The sequence below is a fragment of the Rhincodon typus genome, chromosome 13 (assembly GCF_021869965.1).
Source record: "Rhincodon typus isolate 14 chromosome 13, sRhiTyp1.1, whole genome shotgun sequence".
NCBI lineage: Eukaryota > Metazoa > Chordata > Chondrichthyes > Orectolobiformes > Rhincodontidae > Rhincodon > Rhincodon typus.
Genome location: NC_063344.1, coordinates 25,750,634 through 25,771,360, shown reverse-complemented (window position 1 = coordinate 25,771,360; position 20,727 = coordinate 25,750,634). Strand labels below are relative to the sequence as shown.

Sequence of the window (20,727 nt, the reverse complement as noted above, 5' to 3'; positions counted from 1 at the left end):
CAAAAACTTTATCAACACAAAACCTTTATGATTGTATTGAAATATTGAGAAGGGCTGTATGTATTCTCAACAACCTGAAGTTTAAGTGATACTTCTGAATATATTTTTATTTGGAAAATAAGACTTCAATTTAATCAAATATATTGGAGGTTCAAACCCTACTTAAGGTTTGAGAAATCCAATTAAAGTAGATCATACTGTTGAATGTTTAACATAAAATGCTACAAGATAGTCAAAAAAAACAAGAGATTTTTTGATAGGTTTAATGTTCTGATGTAACAATATGTTGTGTTGGCGAGGTGCACAAGAGGCAGGTAGAATTTTTGTCCAAGGGAGTCATAGAAATCTAAATCCTGTCTACACAATATTTAGGTTGCAGGATGTCACTGTACCCCTGCCTACACGGGTGATTACTGCACTGAGGATTTTGATGCTTGTCAAGATAACCAATGTTTCTTGAATGACACTTGCAAAGACCAACCTGCACCATTGGAGGGTTACACCTGTGATCCCTGTCCAGATAATTTAAAAGGAGATGGGATAAAATGTTTTGGTAAGGAACATCTTAACTTATGTTTGCTGTAGTTCACCATCAAAATAGAAATACCCAGCAATTCTGGTCACATCTGTGAAGAAAGAAACAGAATTAATATTACAGGTCAAAAGTGAAAAATAAGCTAAAGGTAAAGCTACAGGGTTTAATCAAGCATTGACAGGAAGTGCAAAGGGGTGGAGAGAGATAGAAAAGAACAAATAAGAAGGTTTTTGATAGTGTGGAAGGCAGGAGAGATGATGGTGCAACACGTAAACATGGATATCATTACAAGGCCTACATTTCCATCTGGAGGGGCAAAGGCAGTAGATACATGGAACAAACCAACTTGCAAATTCCCGTCCAAGCCATCCACAGACCTTCCACATCAAACTGATGTTCACCTGCACATCCGCTAATGTGGTCTATTGTATTCGCTGTTCCCAATGTGGCCTCCTCTACATCGGGGAGACCAAGCAGAGTCTCGGAGACCGCTTTGTAGAGCGCCTACGCTCGATTCGCGACAAACGACAACGTCTCCCAGTCGCGAACCACTTCAACTCCTTCTCCCACTCCCTGGATGACATGTCCATCCTGGGCCTCCTCCAGTGTCACAACGATGCCACCCGGAAACTGGAGGAACAACACCTCATATTCCACCTTGGAAGCCTACAACCTAATGGTCTCAATGTGGACTTTACTAGCTTCAAAATCTCCCCACCCCCAACCTCATCCCAAGACCAGCACTCCCTCTCATCCCCGCCTCCTTGACCTGTCCGTCTTCTCTCCCACCTATCTGCTCCACTATCTACCTGCAATCACCATCCCCCACCCTCTCTCTAATTATTTCAGAGCCCCATTCCCCTCCCCCATTTCTGAAGGAGGGTCCCAACCCGAAACGTCAGCTTTCCTGCTCCTCTGATGCTGCCTGGCCTGCTGTGTTCATCCAGCTCTGCACTCAATTATCTCAGACTCCAGCATTGACAGTTCTTACTATCTCATCCACAGTCCTGACTTGGAAATATATTGCCGTTCCTTCAGTGTCACTGAGTCTAAATCCTGAAACTCAGTCCTTAATAACATCGTGAGTGTACCTACACCAGATGAGCTGCAGTGGTTCAAGCAGGCAGCTCACATCCACCTTCTCAAGGGCAATGAGGGATGGGCAATAAATGCTGGCCCAGTCAGTGGTGCGCACATCCCATGAATGAATAAACCTAATGCTGCCGGACATGTAGACTAACATTTTCTGTTTTCATTTTAATTGTCAAAATAGGAACCTCTTCTGAAAAGAACAGGAAAATTATTTCAGAAGTTTTTCTTGCAAATGTAAAATAATTGACCAAATTGTATTAATTTTAGGAAACATTACTAGAAAAATAACATTAACCTCATGTAGTGGCATTATAGGACTTTTGATGAAATAGATTGTAATGTATACTCCAATTGAAGCAGATCAGAAGTACCATCACGGATGATGAATTTTAAGTTTGTATTATCAAAGTATCTTAATTAATTTATGTATATTTGTTTGATAATCTAGACTTAGATGAGTGCCTGGAAAATGTATCCTCCTGTGAACAGATCTGCACAAATGTGTTTGGAGGATACAAGTGCAGCTGCAATGAGGGTTACGCAGTAAGCACACTGAACAGCTCCTTGTGTACTGGTAAGGTGCCAATATTTATTGTCGGATTATCAGCAATGTCTGTCTGAATTTAGAAGGATGGCAGGGTTGTTGTGGATATCAATTTCACAGAATGCATTTAAGATGGTTTTATGACAAACGGATTTTAAAAAAAAGTTAATTTTGGCCCATTTTTGTGCAATAAGGACATGATTAGCAAATGACTTTTTAGTAAATGAGCTCTGGGAAAGAATGGTTATAATATGGTGTAATTCTACATGAAGTGTAAAAGAGTGATTTAGCTAAGTCTGAGACTAAGGTTTTAAAATAAACAAACATATATAAACAAAAATGTAGATGATTGGACAATGTTGATTGGAAAACTGGATTAACAGATGTAATGTTAGATAGACGAGAAAATACAGTATTTGATTAAAAAATGATGCTTATGTTATTACCAAAAAGTGTAGTAAATGTGGAGACTTTAAAATTTAAAGAATGGCAAAGAAATAGATTTTTTTTCTCCTTCTATATCTAACTTGAGACCTAAAATATATTGTAAAAGCTTCAGTATGTATGTAAAAAAGAAGAGTTAGCAACAATAAACATGGCCTGCACTTAAGCAGAGACATAGAGACAAGAAACAACAAGGTGCAGGGCTGGATGAACACAGCAGGCCAAGCAGCATCATCATAGAGACAAGATTTTGCTTTTCTGTTCATGGTAGAAGACACAACATTGTCTAAATGTAAGGGGTAACCAAGGGTCTAGCCAAAATGAGGATATCAAATACACAATGGGATTAAAGAAGAAGTAAAGACGATGGCTATCAGAGGAAGAAAAGCTATAAACCTTGCAAAAAGCTTGAGGACAAATTTCATAAAGGACTATTCTTTGAAGTAAATGCATCCATTACAAAGCATTTTGTTTTCCCATGGGCTATTATTTATCCTTGACAATCTGGAAAGAATTTCAACTATATTAAAACTGAAATGGACAACATCATAGCGATTGTTCTAATCTTCTTTTTCAGACATTGATGAGTGCAGTAATACTTCTACATGTCCAGAAAATGCTGACTGTCAAAATGCAATAGGAAACTACTTATGTGTGTGCAAGTCTGGATATGAAGGGGACCCACACAAATTCTGCATCGGTACAATATCTTTGTTACTTTAAAACATAATCGCCAGTTAATCTAATGTAGAATTAAAGTGATATTAAAATTGTCTCTGTTGTGCAACACTCACTTGTTTTAATTTAGTTTATCGTCATTCAGTTTACCTTCCACTCCTCCTGTCTCCTTCCTTTTCTGTGGATCTAATTTTCTTTTGTTACAGATTTTACTCTATCAATGTCTCTGCCTTTTCTTTTTCCATCTCCTTTTTTGTGAACTTTGTAATAATCTAGTTTGAGACATTATGCCAATGATTCTAAGAATGCTGTGTCAGTTGAATTTTGGTGAATACAGTCTTACATAGTAAACATCTACAAACCTACATACAGGTTGAGTCTTCTTCTCATTTTGCTTACCAAAAACCATCCCCCCCCACCCCCCTAGTGTTTTACTTTACACAAGAAACAGGTTGAGTATTGTACTAGGCTTCCGTAATGTCAAACTGGATCAACATATTACTCTATCCAGCGTACAACATTCCAGGTGTAATATTCTGTTGTGATGTTAAACTAGAAGAGTTATACCTTCTAGATTATTTCATATGGAGATTGATGTGATGCACTTGTAATGGAAAGTATTTCAATACTGGAGGATTATGTGCACCCTGTGACTATATCATTATCCCAGGACAGGTATCCCAAAAGTCATAAACATATTAAAGAACTTCCTTCAATATCCCAAAAAAGTGACTCAACTCACCTCAGTCCTGCAGTCCTTAGTGTACCAATGTAGCAGTGTACAAGTAGTGTATCAGTTCCTATTTTAAATATTCTTTACTTTTACTTGATAAGATTCTCAAATTAATGTCACATTGCATAAATTTCACCTCATATTATGTTTCTAAAGTAGTTTGAACATACCCATGTAAGACTATTCCAAAGAGGTAATGTTTTATTTTCATCCTGAGCTGAACCATCCCAAATCCTAGAAGCTGAGGACACTCTTCAAATTTACTCAAATATCAAATCCTTACCTTTTATCTCAAAGTTTATGTTTTTCCAATCCTATCATCTGAAACAATACATCATTCAGTCAATGAATGTATATTTTAATTTTCAATTTCTGAATCTTTTCCACATAATCTCAGTTTTCAATTTTTATCATTTTGAATGAAGATTTCAATGATCAGTCATATTTTCATCAACAATTTAATACAGACCAAATGATCATAACCATAAGACTAAACCTTTAGTTATAATTGATTTCCTATATTAATCTTCCAGATATAAATGAATGTCTTGACTACAATGCTTGTTCAAGTCGCAATTCGATCTGTACCAATACTAAGGGTTCTTACATCTGTAATTGTTCAGTAGGATATGAAGGATCCAATTGCTCAGGTGAGAAATATACACATCCTAAATATTAGTCCTTGGAAGAAATGATCTTGTCACAGTTAATAACTGGTACCCTATGACTATATCATATTGTGAGCTTAGTCACTTATTCACCAAATGGTAAGAAGATGTAACAGATGAATTGAGAGTTTCATAAAGTGGTGAAATGCAGGTCTGAGAGAACTTTGAATATATACAGAATTAAATGAGCCACCATTTTCCATTCAGTGGTTGCAATTTTTCCCTCCTGAAAGCAGCAAGGAAGATGGTGAGAAAAACAAGCATCACTTAAACATTTACATTCAATAGTTTGAGCAACACCATAATCTCACCCATGCATATCTTTAGGAAAATTACATATAGAACTCAGCTATCAGATAATTGAAACTCAATGCAACTTTTTTTTTTGAGTGAAAAGAGTTGCACCATCTGCGCTGTGCATTTTTCTATACTATAGTAATTAGCTTTATGTAAATGTCCAAAAACGTAGGTACTTTGATAATTTGAGGTTTAAACCCCTGGGAAACATCCGTATACTAATCAAAAGTTAAAAGTTAGGGCAAAGATATTTTCATAAACACATGCATACATAGGCACTAATTCATCTCCACAGAGGTTTGTTTTAGTCAAAACTAAATATCTTCTCCAGTTGGAAATATAAAGATTGGAAAATAATTGGTTCCTAGGTGATGTCAGGGACAAGAATAGGCCAAAGCAGGGAAATAGAATGAGAATAAAATAGAACAAACAGGTAGGTACAAAGGAAGATAGAGCAGAGTTATAGGGTGGAGATGCTTTGTTTTATTCTTTCATAAGATATGAGTGTCACCAGCCAGGAAAACATTTATTGGCCATCGGTTCAAATCCCACCATGGCAGCTGGTAGAATTTAAATTCAATTGATAAATCTGGACTTGAAAAGTCTTAGTAATGGTGATTATAAAACTACCGCCAATTATTATAAAAGTCCATCTGATTCAGTCCTGTCCTTTAAGGAAGGAGATCTGCCATCCTTACCTGGGCTGGCTTATATGTGACTCCAGACCCACCGCAATGTGATTAACTCTTACCTGACTTCTCAAATGGCCGTGAAAGCCATTAATGGCAATTTGGGGATAGGCCTTTCCAGAGACATTCACATCTTACAAAAGAATAAGTAATAAAATTGCTGCAAAGTATCTTGTAGATGGTACAAACTGCTGTCCTGTGCATCTGTGGTAGAGGGAGTGAAAATTTAAAGTTGGGGTTCTAATCAAGCAAGTTGCTTTGTCCTGGATGGTGCCAACTTTCTTGAGTGTTGCAGGACCTCCACTCATTCAGAAGAGTAAGGAATATTTCATTACACTCCTGACGTGCACCTTGTAGGGAGTGGATAGGCTTTGGGGAATCAGAAAATATGTTATTCGCTGTAAACTTCCCAGCCACTGACCTTGTCATGTGGTTGATTTGATAAACATTTACTTAGTAAGAGCTGAAAGTTTACTCTCTAGATATAGCTGAATCAAATCAATCAAAAGCAAACCAAACCAAATCAATCCAGAATGAAATAACTGCTCTAAAGCTCAAGGTATCTAGTCTGGATGGTCCATATGCCAGTCATTGCAAACCAATGATGTGGAGGTACCAGTGCTGGACTAGGGTGGACAGAGTCAGAAGTCACACGACACCAGGTTATAGTCCAACTGGTCTATTTGAAGTCACAAGCTTTTGGAGTGCTGCTCCTTCGTCAGGTGAAGTGAATGTTTTCATCATTATGTTTTTGTAAGTAGCACCCCAAAAGTCACAATCCTTTCACATCCTTCTTTAATTACTCTTTCCTAAAATTGCTCTGATTCACCATTCTGATGGTAGGACATCCAAAAGTGAACACTCGTTCTAAATTACCAAAAATGAATGGATAGATTGATTATTCCAGCTTTATTGATCCTCATTTGAAAGCTGGAGCAAGTATGAGGTACATGAAACAGGCAGGAAACCTGGTGAGTCCAGACAAATACATGTAACAAGTACACATAACAACAAATAAATCAATATGGAACGTTCAGATTTATCTGATTTTAACAGTCAAATTTTATTTCCATAAATGCTTCCACCTCCAGCCCTAAAGAGAAGAGGATCCACAATTCCACTAGCAGGAGACCACATTTGGGACCACTGCAGGATCAGTCCCCAGCTTCAAACATTGATGCAGGGCCACAAATGTGACTAGTGGCGAGGGAAGCTGTTGGCTTCCTTCTCAGCTTTGGAGGAGCACCCCTACTTTCTCTCACTGACAAAGGGCAACTGGAAAAGCTTTAAAAATCTACTTTTCTCAGTTCTTCAGGCTTACAATCCACATCCTGATCAGGAATCTGTCACAGACTAAACAAGACTGATCTGACCTCTGGTGGTTGTCCTGCTCACTTGCTCAAAAGAACAGGTTTGTAACAGGACATGGTGGGAAAGCAGCTGGATCAAATAGTAGAGATAACACAGTATGAAGCTGGAGAAGCACAGCAGGCCAGGCAGCATTAGAGGAGCAGGCAAGTTGACGTTTCAGGTCGGGGACCCTTCTTCAGAAATCAGTTCTTGCGACCTCTGAATCAAAGAGTAGGTTTTGCTCTCATTATAATAGATAAGCGCAGCAACAATGACAAACAGCCTGGTGCACACAATTACTCTGAGGTTTATATAGCTTTCTACATTGCTCAGACCAACACAAGGAACAAGATGGTGACCATGATCGAGAATGGGGTTTATGAAAAACTGAATTGTTTCAATGCCAAGTTTAGTCCTTACCTTTTAATTCTCGATAATTCTGATGGACAAACAGCTACGGGTTAGTTTCAAAGTGTTCCACTTTTCCCAACAGCTATCAATGGGTGTGACTCATGCTCGCCAAATTCACAATGTACCTTTGATGGGCAAAGTTATTACTGTACATGCAAATCAGGATTTTCAGGTAAATAGATCACAAAAGTTATGTATACAGGTAGTTCTCCGATGGCGTGATAGTTGCGTTCTTGTGTGACCTTGTGCTATAGAAAATCACGTTATATGGAAATCGCTACACCTGTACAGCAGAAAGTTGGCGTTATCCAAACAGCATCCACTGTTCATTAATCACATTACAGCCAATTCTGAAATGAAACACACGTTATAACAGAACTACCTGTAGCTATAAAATGCCTGTATGGCTCAGCTAAATAATTAAGCATATGGTGGCAATAATTGTTCATAGTTCCATCTTATTGAATATTGTGTTCTAGGTTTTACGTACTTCATATCTAAAAATGCAGATTATTGTGTTGCTACAATAGGGCTACAAATAGGTATATACATTTAAACTCACAAAATGTAATTGCTGCACTGTACTTCCATTTGACAAATTTGAAACCCACTGCTCAATGGTTTTTGGGACACTAAGACGACAGACTGGCTTTGTATTTAGAAAGAAATAGTTCTTTGTGATTTCTAAAGTCAATCAGAATGATGGTGGATGAATAAGCAATCAACAGGAGGAAATAACTCCTTAAACAGCTCCATCTCCATCCAAATAAAAGCAAAATACTGTGGAAGCTGACAATCTGAAACAAACAAAAAATGCTAGAGAGACTTTGGCAGAATCTATGGAGAAATGATGAGTGATGGAAAGATCTGCTGAATTTGCTCTGTTTTTTTTGGATCTTCATCCACTTTGGAACCAACACCATGAGTATAAGAAGAGAGACGAGAGTGTTTGCAAATGTCTTCAGCCAAAAATATCCTCCCAAAGACGCCAGCATCATTGATACCAGTGTTCAAGTAACACTAATCACTCCACGAGCCAAACAATTGTGAATGCGCAGGAATAGACAACATTTGCTGGTAGTGCTGAAGACTGGAGCAGCAGAGCTAACTGCTGCCCTAGTCAAAGTATTCTGGTACAGCAATGACACTGGCTTCTAGACAACAATGAAGAAGATCACTGTAGGTAAGTCCTTTCAATAAAAAACAGCCAAATCTAACCTAAAGCAACTCATCAAGGTTAGTTTGACATTAGCTACTCCCTTTTTTTTTCTAAAATCAGGATCATTAACACAATGGAAACTACATCAACATCAACATTCAAGTCCAAATAACACATTATCCTAAAATGCTAACTAGCCCTTCTTCTCCAAAGTTAAAGCAAGTAATTGGTAAAACTCTTTGGAAATCCTACCTCATAACTCCCAACAATGTTATGCAAAGAAGTAAAGACTTTGGGACTTTCACCCCACAGAGTATATTCTTCATATCTTCATGCAGTGAGATACCCATAACATTCATTTCCAGGGTTTTTTTTATGCAGAACAGCATTGCTATATCATGTGATACGCTTCATACTACAAAATGAACATAAGTGCATTTCAATCACCTGTTATCTTTGTATCTTTGTGTAATTCATTGACAATTTGCACAATGATAAATGTTAGGAGGATTAATGAAAAAAAACCCTTAATATCCTTTGGTGCATAACAATTTGTGTAATTGAATCGCCCTAACTTAGGGAATGGTACCACCTGCATTCCATTGACAAGCCCATGTGACTCTTCCCAATGCTCTCCATCATTCTGCAAAAATGGAGGAACCTGTGTACCCAACCCTGATGATGGCTGCAAACCTTTCTGCGAGTGTCCACGTCAGTACAGAGGGGAGCAGTGCAGACTTGCAAGTCTGCAGTTTGTTGCAGAACCATTGCCAAGTACGATAGTATACTCACAATGCTGTAACTTTAAAAGCAAGCTTGTGGCAAATTTCTTTTTCAATTGTGTTACTAGTAATTGATTGTAATTATAGATAAAATTGCTTTCATCAAATATTTAGATCAATTTCTAATTGTAGTACTTTAGTATTCTGCTTATGCATCCTTGCATTTTTTCATAATGTATATAGTTTTCTTAGCTTATATCGCACTGAAATTAATTAATTCCTAGTTGCTTTCCAAGTCTCGGGCTGTTAGTACAATCCAACTTACTTTACTGTTTTCAATTAATCTGCAATAAATATTTACCAGTCTATAATTTTGGTTGTTGAATTACATAGCTGATCTGTATTTGGTAACTCCTTCAATGTGTCTATTGCTGTCCTTATTTGTCGATCACACACTTGATTTTCATTCAGAGTCACCTCTGGAGAATCATGGAATACTTACAACTTGGAAGGGGGCCCGTCAGCTTGATGTCTTTGTCCTTGCCCTCTGAAGGATCCTTTCTCTCATAGCACCCCAAATTGTCCTTTTCAGACAATGATCAAACTTCCCGTTCGAAATGTAACCTGCCTGCAACATCTCTCAGTCAATGCATTTCAGATCCTAACTACTTACTGCATAATAAAGTAGGCTGCATGTCTCAATTGTTTCGTTTGCAAATTACCTCAAAGCCTGGGCCTACTGGTTTTGATCATTTCTCTAGTATATCCACTCATGATTTGAATGGCTCTGTGAAATCGTCTTTCAAAATTCTCTTCCTGAAGGAAAACAACTTCTAACTTTTACAAGAGCCTCCGCATCCAATGTATCATTCTCAAACACATCCGCCAACTCCAGTTACACCCCACGACCCAGAACATCTTCCACTCCCCAGCCCTCTCTGCCTTCCGCAAGGACCATTCCCTTCGCTACTCCTTAGTTCGCACCACACTCCCCACCAACCACTCCAACCCGCCCACTCCCTCAGTACCTTCCCCTGTAACCGTAAAAGATGCAATACCTGCCCACACACCGCCTCCCTCACCTTCATTCAGGGCCCTAAATAGTCCTTTCAGGTGAGACAGAGCTTCACCTGGATCTCCTCCAACCTAGTCTATTGCATCTGGTGCTCCCGATGTGGTCTTCTCTACATCGGTGACACCAAAGATAGACTAGGTGACCGTTTCACCGAGCATCTTTGCCTGGCTCATAACGATCAGCCTAACCTCCCGGTCACTGCCCATTTCAACTCTCTGCCTCAACTTGCCCTCCGACATGTCCGTCCTCAGCCTCCTCCAGGGTCACAGCGATTCAGAAAGCAAATTTGAGGAACAACCACCTTATCTTCCACCCGGGCACCTCACGGCCTGGAGGGCTCAACATACTGTTCTCTAATTTAAAAAACCCTCCCACCCATCCCCCAGCTCCCTTTTTAACCCTGCCTCCCCACTTTCATTCCACCCACTGATTCTCCCTTCCAGCTACCAACTGGATTCATCCCTCCGGTCAACCAATCAGGTCATATCTACTACTGGTGATCACCTATCACCACCATTCTGCTATCCTCCCCACCCTCCTTTTATCTGCAGCCCCCCTAACCCCATAACCACTCCTGAAGAAGGGCCATACCCAAAACATTGTGACTTATCCTTTCCTCCAGATTCTACCTGGCTTCCTGTGTTCTTCCAGCCTCCTGTTTGACCATCCCAACTTTTGCAATTTATCTGTGTAGGGGAGGCTTCTCATCCCTAAAACCAATTTCACGAATCTTGTTTTAACTCTGTCAAATGTATTCACATCATTCCCAAAGTGGCTCAGTGGTTAGTACTGCTGTCCCACAGTGGCAGGGACCTGTGTTCGATCCCAGCCTCAGGCGACTGCCTGTGCGAGTTTGCACATTTTCCCTGCTTCTGTGTGTTTTTCCTCTGGTTTCTTCCCACAGTCTAAAGGTATGCAGGTTAAGTAAACTGGCCATGGTAAATGCAGGGTTACAGGTGGGGACTGGGGCTGGGTCTGGGGGTGCAATGGTCTTCAGAGAGCCACTGCAGACTCGATGAGTCAAATGGCCTCTTTCTGCACCATAGGGGTTCTAAATTAGCAAAAGTAAATGCAATTCACCAGTTGCAGTCAAACCAGCATTTTATACAGGTCTTGTTTGCATTAGTTAAGGCCTGTCATTATGTATTTTAACTAGCCATTACACTTGAATTTAAAAAAAAAACTAATTATGGGAAAATGTATTTTTTTTCTTTATTTTCAGCTATGCCAAAGAGATCAGTCAATATTACATTGAGGCTACAGGGAATCAATGTGACTGTTTTAAGTAACAGAAGCAGTGTAGATTACATCTCCCTGACTAATAGCACTGCAGTAAAGGTATGTCTCGATACGTCAATGGTAGATTGACACTTGTTTATCAATGTACAAACTGGGAGCAGGACAAGTTGTCAGTATCTCAAGCCTGCCTTGCCATTTGATGATCTGCAGGGAAGTCAACTCCACATCCAGACTATCCCAGTTGGATTCTTGACTAACAAGTCAGTCAAAAGTTATCTATTTCTGCCTTAAATATATTCTATGACTGTCTCTACCACATCTTGGAACAGAGTTTCAAAGACACTCAACCCTCTGACAGAAGTAAAATTCTCCTTCTCTCCATCTTAAATGAGTGTCCCCAGTTCTAATCCCTCCTACAAAACGAAATTTCTTTCAGCATCTATCCTGCCAAGTTCCCTCAGGATCCAACAAGATTGCTCTCATTCTTCCAAACTCCAAAGAATACTGGCCCAAACTATCCAACCTTTTTCAGATAACTAACCATCCCATGAATCATCGACTGAATCTTCTTTGAACGGCTTCTAACACATTTCTATCCTTGCTTAAATAAATACTAAATTTTACACAATGCTCCAGATATAGTCTCACCATTGCCCCGTACAAATGCACCAAAACATCCTTACACTTCTTTCCCATTCACCTCGCATTAAATGCTAACATTCCATTTGCTGCCTTAATCACTTGCTGTAGCTGCACTTTAAACTTCTCAAATTCATGTACCAGGACGTCTAAAACCCTCTATTTCTAACTTCTGCAAATTCTCTCCATTTAAATAATATTCTACTTTTCTATTCTTCCAACCAAAGTGGACAAGTTCATAATTTCTTACATTACGCTCCATTTGCCATTTTTTTTTGCCCACTCTCATAACTTACCTATATCACTTTGCAGATTTCTCTGTCCCATTCACAATTCACATTTCTTCCTGATTTTGTTTAAGTAGCAAATTTAGCAATCATACATTTGGCTTCATCAAAGCCATTGAGATAAGTTGAAATTTCCAGTGGTCAACTAGCCAGCATCTGGAATCCTCTGAACCCGTCCCCAGCTTTGAGTTACAGTTGGAGACTATGGATAGTTCCACTTACTTACCTTAATAGAAACACGTGTAAGTTGAAAGGAATTAAAGCCTATTCTAACTCCTGGGTAACTAATACACCGACCCTGCCCATCAAACCTCAGGATGGACTCCATGCCCCCCCGAAATCCTGACCTGACCTGGCTCTCTTTCCCACCAACTCCTGAATCTGATATGCCCCCAAGATTTTTAACTGGAGTCTAGGAGGTTGAGGGGTCACCTTGTAGAGGTTTATAAAATCATGTGGGGTATAGATGAGGTGAATGGCAGGTGTCTTTAGGGTTGGGGATTTCAAGAATAGGCAGCATATTTTTACGGTGAGAGGAGAAAGATTTAAGAAAAGATAATGAGGGGCAACTTTTCTACACAGAGTGGTTCACGTGTGGAATGAACTTCCAGGGGAAATGGTGGGTACAGGTACAGTTACAACGTTTAAAATACATTTGGATAAGTTCATTAATAAGAAATGTTTGGAGGGATATGGGCCAAGTGCAGGCAGGTGGGACTAGTTTAGTTTGGGATTAAGGTCAGCATGGATTAGTTGGGACGAAGGGTTTGCTTCTGTGCTGTATGACTCTATGCCTCCCCCACCAATTCCTCCTGATGCTACACCATCATGTGAACGTTCTAAGCACCCTCCAAACACCCTCCCACCCCAAATGTCTTCCAACTTCCTACAACTCACAACCTGGCTCCTTGCTGATCTGGTTCTCTCCAACCCACCCCAAGTCCTTATCCACTTGGCTACAACTGGTCACCCTCCCCAAATTATCCCTTTACCGAATTCACCCACACTCATTCACTAGAAATTATTGAATAATTAAATTAAATAAGGAAACAAATTTGTAGTTTATATTCCCAATGCATCTGAGTTGGTGCTGACAGCCACCTGTAAATGTGTAAAGGATTTCTCTAACTCTGTGCTCATCTCGATCTGTCCACTGGTGAGAATTAATGGTGGAGTTCTGTGCTCCAAGTCAAACCAGACTGAATCTGTTTGCAATTGGTTCGCTTTTCCAGCTGCAGCGTTTTTACAGATACACAAAAATGCACTTGTGCTGTTTTACTACAACTGCTGCCCCATCCCAATTAAATGTGTGTGAGACATGGATAAATCTCGTTTGCCTCAAATAATTCTCTTCTGTCATTTTAAATGGAAGAATAGGTACGAGATATGGGCTTTCTTCTTTTACTTTCTGGCAGAATTCTGCTTTAGATTGCTTTAATGAATCAGGCCATTGTAGCTGCAAAGACCGTGAACAGTGCTGGTGTGTTTTTTGAACGTGTGCATCGTGCTCCACCTAGTGGTGGCATTGACCACAAATGCAGCCAAACAAATTACACATAGAATTATTAGATAACAAGAGATATTTTAAAAATAAATTTTGAAAATTGTTATACTTGCAGTTGATAAAAATTACATTAAGTGTTGCATAACATCTTACCACTGTTCAATTTGGGAGCATCAAATACAGGATAAACAATGTTAACCTGTATTAAGCAATGGCAAAACAGAAGACGGATAAACAAAAATACTGCATTTGTTTCCGGTTTCATTTACTTAGTTTAACAGGTACGCACGTAAGACAGAAGGACTTTCAAAACCCGGAACAGGCACTGTTTGCCTTTCAGGCAATAAAAGAATCTACAGGCAATGAGTGATTACCTGCTCAGATCTGTTAGAATCTGTTGTCAATTAATTCCTGTCTGGCTTTTAGCACACAATGCTGCACCACTCCACCAGGCAGAAGGAGATGTTGCCCCTGTTCAATATCCTCAGCTTCCTCCTTTGAAGACTCCTGCTGTCCTCACAGCTCTTCAGTGCCTATTATGTGTCTTCTCTGCTTGCCCCAGTTCAACTAAGTGCATCATGCTGCACACTCTGTCTGGATGGACTGCATCCAGTGAACCACAGCGTAAACTGGAGGAACAACATATCTTTAGACTACGCACTTTACAATCTTCTGGACTTAATATTGAGTTTAGCACCTTCAGATTGTGAACCCACTCTTGTTCATTCCTTTTCTTTTAGCTCTACTTGTTACATTCTCTATCACTATATCCTCTGTCTGCTCTTTCCTGTCTGGCAGTCAGACACACCATTGTTCTGTCATTCTTACATTCCAATCACTTAATCTGCACTGTCAACACCCTTTTTCCCCTGCACTCCATCTCCCCGAAATTGCATAAATGCTGCCCTCTCCATGCTTCACATCAGCTCTGAGGAGGGGTTATCTAGCTTGCTGTCTCTCCACGGATGCCAGCATTTGTTCCTTTCCGTTAATGGGGTATGTTTGGCCTCACAGTGAAATACCCTCAGGGAGGCCCAGTGTAACTTACATTCAATTGCTTGAAGGGGCACAGGAGATCAACATACGAACACCTTACTCCCACTGTGACATGTCCATCCTGAGCCTCCTCCAGTATCACAATGACACCCCTGCAAACTAGAGGAACAGCACCTCATATTCCACCTTGGGAGCCTACAGGCCAATGGGCTAAATGTGGATTTTACCAGTTTCAAAATCTCCCCACACCCGGCTTCATCCCATGACCAACCCTCCCTCTCATCCCCGCCTCCTTGACTTGACACAACCTGTCCATCGTCTCTCCCACCTATCTGCTCCTCCCACTTCACTGACCAATCCCCACCATTCCCTACCTGCACTCACCAATCACCGTCCCATCTACCTTCCCCAGCCCCACCCTTCCTCTCTCTATTTATTTCCCAGCTCCCTTCCCCCTCCCCCATTTCTGAAGAAGAGTCCCAACCTGAAACGTCAGCTTTCCTGTTCCTCTGATGCTGCCTGGCCTGCTGTGCTCCTCCAGCTCCACGCTGTGTTATCTCTGACTCCAGCAACGGCAGTTCTTACTATCTCTACGTACGAACCAAAGTTTCATGACATTTATGTATTGCTGATAATCTGTCTGCTGTTTGCTGATGCTCTTAAGTAACACTTTCACATCCTCAGGTGTCATGGGGGGGTGTGGCTATGCCTGACTCGTGCTGCAAAGTCTAACTGGCATGCTATGAAGCACACATCCTGAAGCAGCCAGATCTAAAGTCTGTCCACACAAAAAAAAACACAAAGTGGGAATATTTTGGCATGATTATCTTTGGTCTGATCTGTTCTGATGGTAATTGAAAATCCTGACCCTTTGCTTTGTTCTCCTTTTAATACTTCCCTCTGAAGGTAGTATTCCTCTTGCAGTTTTATACCTTGGTTGTTCTTAGCCAGGTTTCTTTATTCAGATCAAGGCTTAAAATGGTGGTATGTTCATTTTGAGGAACCTTAGGGTTCCAGAAAGCAAAGTGGTCAATTATGCTGAATCCCTCTGAAAATTTTTCCTTCTATCTCTTTGAAGCTTGAATTCTCACACCTCTGCTATCTGTTTGCAAACTCCTGGTATTTCAAGAGTGTCTTCATGACTAGGCATTTCTCTCTGTAATCCAGTTTGCACTTGCAGCTGTATATTCAGGTGACTTGTAGCAGCCCTACATTTTTTAAGCTTTTGTATCTGGTTAAGTCAGATTTTTATACAAAAAATGTTAGAGCTCCTTTGTTTGTGACATTAAAATAACATCTGACAAATCTCCAAGCCATTGTATTTAGGCACCAGAATGTATGCAATGGAGCATCTACTGCCTTGTATAAAGGTTAAATCCATGTTCCTATTAATGTACATATATCCTAAGTTCCTGATCTTGACAGTTTCTTATCTCTTTAAAGACCCTCACCATTTCTTCGAGTGTTATAGGACTAGACCTTTCCTGGGGCAACACAGTGGCTCAGTGGTTAGTGCAGCTGCCTCACAGCATCAGGGTCCTGGGTCCAATTCCGCACTGAGGTGCACATCATCCCTGTGTCTGCCTGGGTTTCCTCCAGGTGCTCCAGTTTCCTCCCATAGTCCAACGATGTACAGGTTAGGTGGATTGATGATGCTAAATTACCCATAGTGTCCAGGGATGTGCAGGCTGGGTGGATTAGCCATGGGGAAATGCAGGGTTGCAGGGATAGGGTAGGGGCATGTTATGCTCTTCAGAGGGTCGGTGTGGATACATTGTGGCAATTGGCCTGTTTCCACATTGTAGGGATTCTATGATTCCTCACTTACGTTGATAGGTTCCCTTGTTATTGTGGCAATCTGATTGGGATTGGATATGCACAAGTGAGTCTTGATACTGGTAAAAACAGAGGGAGAAATAGAAGTTCCATCACAGACAATTTAACATCCCAAAGAGGAGACTTCCAACACCCTATATCAATATCTGTACAGTAATAAAATTAAGCACATAAATGTTATGCATATTCTATTTAAACAAGCACCATTATTAATGCATTTCCTGCTTTTCAAATAAAATCGATATTAGGGAATATTTTATAATCGCAGAATTTCTGAAAAAGCTTAACAATATATCATACAAAGAAAATAAGTTTAGTATTTAGGAATAGAAAGACTAATGCATTTTATTTGTTTTTAACTATTTTATTGATTGAATTAAGATATTTAGATAGTCATCATACTTTCATATCTATATGTCTCTACAGACACATTAGCATATTTGTAAAGTTTGAACTAATATCACATTTTATAATTTCAATCGATAGTGTTTTAAAGTTTACCATGGAAGATCACTAACTGTTCTTTCAAATTTCTTAGGTTTTTGAAATTTTGTCCAGATTGCAAAGATTTGCTGACAATTCAAAGCCCATTTTCTGGTTAGTAACTTTAAAATTTTGCTAAATAGATTTGCTTGCTTATTTTTAAAACCATATGGTATACTCAAGACAACTCTTTTTTTAAAAAAAAATCTGTTGTTTTTACATTTGAGTTCCGAGACAATGGATTGATAAGCATTAAATAGTAAGATAAAAGCAAAATACTGCACATCTTGGAAACGTGAATTAAAAACAGAACGTACCAGAACTCAGCAATTCAGGCAGTATCTGTGGACAGAGAAACAGAATGAGCATTTTAGTTTGACAATCTTTCAAGAGAAAAGAGAGGAGTTCAATGTGTAAGAGTTTAAAAGCAGGAGTTGAGGCTTGAAACGGTAAGAATAAAGGGAAAATTTTGGAATAGGGTTGAAGGCTGGAATGATTAAGCTACAAAAGAAACGATGGTGCAAGACAAATTGAAATGCTAATCAGACAAAAAAAAACAAAAGGTAGATCTAAACGAGATGCAAACAACCACTTCAGAATCATTTATGAGCATTGTTCAAAAATAATGGGAAAAACAGTCATTGTCCAAAGTTACTGAGATCAATGTTCAGCTCAGAAGGCTGCAACAAGCATGGTGAAATGAATTTTGTGCTGTGCTTTTTCACTGCAGACTTGTACACTCGCATATCACGTTGAACAAGAAAGCAGACTGGGTTCTTCTTACCCCTTTTTTTTTCTGGAATAACTCTTATCTCTGGGAATGGTATTAGTGTTGTCCTATTATCTCACAGAATAACTTTCACCAGGTACCTTACATTTTAGCATTCCTGGTAGAATGAAATTCATTGACCTTGCTTATATCAAATTTGGAAAAATCTGATTTATGTCCTATGTCCCATGTCCCAAGAAATTTGCAGTTGGGTGGGTGTGGAGTTCATGCCATGACTATATTTAAGACCTCAACAACTTTGTGAAAGGATATAGAGTTCTCTTGTTATGCACAACAGAGATAATCTTATCTAATCCCAGAGGTCAAACATCAGGCTGTTAATGTGTGTCACTACCTTTTAGTTTGTAAACCTGGTAATATAATGTAGTGATGAACACATTCACCTTTAGCTTTGCGTTTTATATTGCCCTATAGACCTTTATACAGGAAAAAGGTCTGAAATCACATGAAAACAACATATGGTGTTCCGATGTTTCTACATCATTTGTACTGATTGGTAAAATGTTCTTGTTGCTCTGAAAGAACCCCAACACTCGACTGGTTCTCTGGTTTCTTCCACTGCTGAGGTTATTTCTTTTTTTAATCTTGGCTCCCAAAGTATTAAAACAAAGTACAATGTAGAAATAAAACATCATTTAGTGAATTAACAAAGTTAACACACTACAAATAAACATTGCTAATTTATTTTGTGGGTTACCCATCACAGGTCAGATGGAGAAACAGTAACTGCTGCTGTTGTGGCATTATTCAATTATAATGGAAACAAGGTGGTGATTGATTTCCTGAATGATGGATTATATGCTGCAATTCAGAACACTTTTAACAATTTACAGCGGCTTGCTCGTGCCCTGACCCTGGATGCTATTTCTTTTGAATATCTAAATAGGATCGACATTACAGATATCAGTAAATGTAAGTTATAATGTTTTAACATAATATTCTACAAACAAAAGCAACAAAATGTAACAGAAGGTTTTCTACTCAGACAGCACTAAGTAGGTGTTGGATGATACCATGTGACACAGTGCTTGATTTACTACTTGTATGTTTCAAAATCTTCAGACATATTTAAAAACAGATCTTCTGCTGTCTAATCACAAGGCTCATGTCATGAAACCACATATGCATAGCTCACTAAGTTCATGTTCTCAAATATGCTCAGCAACAGTTCAACCTGAAGTACAGAATTTTTTGGAGTATTCAAATCTAAATAACTTCATTGATTATTAGAGCCACCTAATTAAAATTTTAACCTGCAGGTTTGTTATTTAAAAGTACAAGCAGAAAGCGGGTGGATGGCTTTGTCTTATTCTTAACCTATATACAAGAATTAAATAATACATTTATTGCATTGACCTCTATAAATTTATTACAAATTATTTGAATACATTCACTCTCATTTGAAACCGCCTATGGAATCCGTCTCCACCACTCTCCCAGGCAGCACATTCCAAATCCTAATAACTCTTCATGGAGTAAAAACATTTCTCCTTATCTCACTCCTAGCTCTCTTGCTGACAACCTTGAAACACTTAACTAGGGGTCACAAACATACCAAATAAAGTTACCCTTTAAATATTATCTGCTCCAAGGAGAATAAGGCCAATTTCTGTAATCTTTCCTTGTATCTAGAATCTCTAATTCCTAGTAAATCTCCTTAGCACTCTTTCTAAGGCTTCAGCATGCTTATACCAGGCTCTAGTAAATTTGTGACCTCAGAGTAATGTGTTTCCCAAAGAAACACAATTTAAGAATAGATCCATTTACCAAATCTATTGCTACTGCTATATTCTTTTAGAAATATGATCGTTAATTTGGACATCATAAATTATAACGAAAACAAATTCTCTAATTAGCTTTGCTTATGACCTGCTTTTACTGTTTTCACTGTAGTCAGCAGTCTACACAACTTTGCACTTTAATATGACATCCCAACTGCAGCACAGAGAATTCCAAAGGTGTGCAGGCTAGGTGGATTGACCACGCTGAATTGCCCGTAGTGTTCAGGGATGTGTAGATTAGGTAAGTTACAGGTGATGGGTCTGGGTGGGATGCTCTGAAGGTCGGTGTGGACTTGTTGGGCCGAAGGGCCTGTTTCCACATTGTAGGGATTCTATGAATTCCATTTTCAGGTCGCTGTGAGCAGCCAAAGGGTTTAAGATTGGCTCTAAATACCTTTTTGATTTGAGCAAACAGGTTTCAGAAACTGACTCCATTTACTCATTAACGATCTTTAAAACACACAAAAAGCAAACTTCAACTTTTCTTTGACATTGATATTGGTGTAGTCTGTTTTTTGCAAGTGTATGAATACTCAGACAACATTGCATAACCTTAGACTCTCAAATACCCTTTTGTTTAAGGAAAACGTGGCTTTAAGTACTCAATTTATTCCTTACAGTATCATACGATGATGTGTTGAATCATTCAAGCTGCAATAACACTGAATTTGCTGGGTATGTGCTTGAATGGAATGATGAAAGTGGAGTGATTTGCAGATCCCCCTGTGATTTGAATTATTGCCTGAATGAGGCGGAGTGTCAGCATCTGACAACT

The 20,727-nt window shown here is 39.2% G+C and overlaps 1 long non-coding RNA gene across 1 annotated transcript; it reads left to right on the top strand.

The window, feature by feature from the left end:
• The first annotated feature begins 17,434 nt into the window (after positions 1-17,434).
• LOC125484629 lies at positions 17,435-20,676 on the top strand. Its single transcript, XR_007263454.1, has 3 exons — positions 17,435-17,495; positions 18,878-19,083; positions 20,573-20,676. It is a non-coding gene; the product is annotated as an uncharacterized LOC125484629 (long non-coding RNA).
• The last annotated feature ends 51 nt before the right edge of the window (positions 20,677-20,727 follow it).